Source organism: Pygocentrus nattereri, chromosome 29, assembly GCF_015220715.1.
Source record: "Pygocentrus nattereri isolate fPygNat1 chromosome 29, fPygNat1.pri, whole genome shotgun sequence".
In the NCBI taxonomy this organism is placed as follows: Eukaryota; Metazoa; Chordata; class Actinopteri; order Characiformes; family Serrasalmidae; genus Pygocentrus; species Pygocentrus nattereri.
The window spans coordinates 9,098,491-9,101,989 of record NC_051239.1 but is presented as its reverse complement, the minus strand read 5'-3'; the positions used below and the strand labels follow the sequence as shown (position 1 = coordinate 9,101,989).

The following is a 3,499-nucleotide window of genomic DNA, read 5'->3' as shown; positions in this document are numbered from 1 at the left end:
TGTTGGTCCACCAGGTCTTGTGTGTGGTTGTTAGGAGTCCCATTCTCTCTGCAGCTTTCAAACTCCAGTGCAACTAATGTCTTTTCATTTTGACTTTCTGCTTTCTTAATCTTGTATTTAATCTTCTCAGAAATGTCTCCTGAAATGATTAACGTCTGCTTAACAGCTGTTTTGACTGGAGTTTAAATAAAAGAAGAGTGCTCTCTGGCTTTTGCACAGTACTGTACTTCTCTGAAATGTATCCAAAACTGATGTAGCTGAATGACCACTCCACGCACTGATGCATTTTTACACTCCTGCTCTGTGCTGCTCAGTGGTGGTCCCCAATCCGGTTAGCGGAGTGCTGGTTTGGTGTGGGGGATGAACTGCCCGTGGCATTGGGACCATATGGTGCAGCATTTGGTGAGTTCCTCTAGCCCTCAGCTTCAGTTCTGCACTGCACTAAGGGACAGACCCCTTTAGGAGACTCCAACGCAGGTGAGGAGGAGGAGAATATAATTAAGACAAGCAGGAAAACACATGCTAAGTGTGTGTAATGACCAGGCCGAGTTTTAGCCACCTACGGTACTTCACTTAATCTCACCTAATGCTAAATGTTCTACATGCTCCTCAGGTTCATCAATACAGTCAATCAGACAGAAATCTTCTCTCTCTGTCTCTGTCTCTCTGTCTCTCTCTGTCTCTGACTCTCTCTCTCTCTCTCTCTCTCTCTCTCTCTCTCTCTCTCTCTCTCTCTCTCTCTCTCTCTCTCTGTCTCTCTCTCTCTATGTATGTTAAGCCCTGCTGTGCTGAACTGCTGTTACTGTAAATTTTAGCATGTGTGTGAATAAGCATGCTAATGGACAGATACAAAGAGATGCTAATATAAATTCAGTTACATTTAGCTGGTAAATGTACATATTTACATATTAAATAATATTGCAAAACCTTATTGTATTCAAATTTGTTCCAGAGCCCAATATTTACATTTAGCATCTGATATATACTTTAGTTTATATTAGTTTATATATATATATGTGTGTGTGTGTGTGTGTGTGTGTGTGTGTGTGTGTGAAGACTGTAATTGGTGTTTCTTTCAGGCATGCAGTTCATGCAATACAGCTTTTATACCTTTTCAAGACGTGTCACACGTCATACATCTCATATGTATTTTATGTATATATATATATATATATATATATATATATATACAGTATATATGCAGTACACTCTTAAAACAGATGGCTCTTAAAAGTTTCTATAGTAAAGAGAATCGTTCCGAATGTTTCATGCTTAAATGGTCCTTTGCATGGTGAAATGGTTATTCAGATAGGTGAAGAATTTGTTTTATACGGTTCTATACAGAACCTTTTTGAAAATGGTTCTATATAGTATCAGCAAGGGGTCTATTGTTATAAGCTTGAAATCATAACAATAGACGAACCCTTTTTAGTTCTATATAGAGCCATTTTCCAAAAGGCTCTATTTAGAACCATATACAGCATGTTCTACATAGCAACAAATAAGGGTTCTTCAACAAGCTTGACATTGAAACAATAGAACCTCTTGTTAGTGCTATATAGGACAATTTCAGAAAGATTCTATATAGAACCGTATGCAACATGTTCTATATAGCACCAAAAAGCATTCTTCAATTGTTACAAGCATGACATCAAAACAATAGAAGAACCTGTTTCGGTGCTGTATAGGACCACTGTCAAAAAAAGTTATATACAGAACCACATACAACACACAGTCCATTAATCTAAAGAACTATTTCACCACACACATAAAAAGATGGTTCTTCATGGGTTTTTAAATAAAGACAATACGTTTATAAAGAACTTTGAACAGTCAAAGAACCATTTGGATGCTTAAAGGGTTCTTTGCATTGTGAATTGATTCTTCAAATTAATGGAGAGTGTGTTGTACATGGTTCTGTGTGGAACCTTTTTGAAAAGGGTTCCACTATTGTTATAGTGTCAAGCTTGTAACAATAGCAGAACCCTTTCTGGTGCTATAGAGAACCATATACAACACATTCTCCATCAATCTGAAGAACCCTTTCATGATGCAAAGATCCCTTTAAGTATGCAGCTGGTTTTATAAGTGTTTGTGGTTCTCACTAAAGAACACTTAAATAATCATCTGTGGGGAGATATATTATAAATATATGTGTGTGTGTGTGTGTGTGTGTGTGTGTGTGTGTGTGTGTGTGTATACACATACAGAGAGGTGGGAGTCAAAGGGGGGAGGGAAGAGAGAGAGAAAGAGGGATAGAGAGAGAGAGAGAGAGAGAGAGTGCCCAATCAGTGTTTGGGAACCAATCAGCATCTCCTTTGGGCTTCCTTCACTCCAGAGCAACCACACAAACAGCAGCAGCAGCATCTCGTTCTCTGTTGATTTGGACCACCGCTCGCTCTGAGGTAAGCCCACCATCACTGTGAACTGGACTATGTGTTGTGCACTTCAGTGGTCCTGCAGTAACCCCTGCAGAACACAGCGTTTCTCTGCTGCTGTGTTGTTGTGTCAGTGAGTTATGTAATATTTTCTATAGACGGTGTCACTGTGAGCCAAAATACTCCTCCATACACACTCCAGCGTGCCTGCAGAGTGTGTGTTGGTGTGATAGTGTGTTGTGTGTGTTTCTCTTCACCTCTTTTGGAGTTAGCGGTGTGAGCGACGTCTTGGAAAATCAGCTTCGGCTGTGGACGCTATAACGGCTGCAGGGCTGCTGAGTCTGCACTCATAAATCTGTACTTCTTTTGTTTGTGTGCATGAGTGTGTGCTCTTTCTACACTGAACGTACGATATTGGAGTCATACCTGTATTGGCAGATCAAAGTGAATTATTAATGTACTCCAGGAGAGCAGAATGTGCAGGTGATGCTGGGCTACTGCACCAAAATACCTGCATTTTATTCATTTCACTGCATTTATTACCCTATAGAAATAAAGAGGTTCCTTCCCTGTAATGCTAATCCAAGTGGGTCTTGTCCCAGTTTCTACATGTTTTTGTATCAGCATTGGCAGATGCAGCGCTGTGCAAAAGTCAGAGACCAACTTTCATTTGATTTCCAGTCAAAACTGCAGTTATTTATGCTTTCAGCATCAAGAAACAAAAACAGAAATTTAACAGAAAATTACACAAAAGCCTGAATAACTACATGAATGCTGTTTTGATCATTTACTGTGTTAACACTTTTCATTCCAGCTTTCAGCAGGGGTAGAAATCTGAAATCCACACCTCAAAAGTTCAATCTTAGGACCAATGCCATTTCTTATTTTTACGCCTACCCCTTGTTTTCGAGTGTCATCTCGCTCCTTGGAACTGATTTACAAGGGGTAGTGATTGAAATCTTCTCCTACGAAATGGGACAACCCTCAAATAAATAGAATATTACTGCAGTAAAGTTCAGCAACCTCGCTACTGGGCGTTAATCACATTTAGGGAATCATTTGCCAGCTTCATGTCCAAATTTTCCCATTCCACCTTCAATGGAACAGCAGTTCTGACACGT

The 3,499-nt window shown here is 39.7% G+C and overlaps 1 protein-coding gene across 1 annotated transcript in view; it reads left to right on the top strand.

Annotated features, from left to right (window-relative positions):
- The first annotated feature begins 2,261 nt into the window (after positions 1–2,261).
- Positions 2,262–3,499, top strand: part of LOC108426626 (phytanoyl-CoA hydroxylase-interacting protein) — a 15,439-nt gene continuing 14,201 nt past the window's right edge. Inside the window, exon 1 of the mRNA XM_017696263.2 lies at positions 2,262–2,405. The gene's annotated coding sequence lies outside the window, so the exon portion shown is untranslated. The remainder of the gene's footprint in view (positions 2,406–3,499) is intronic.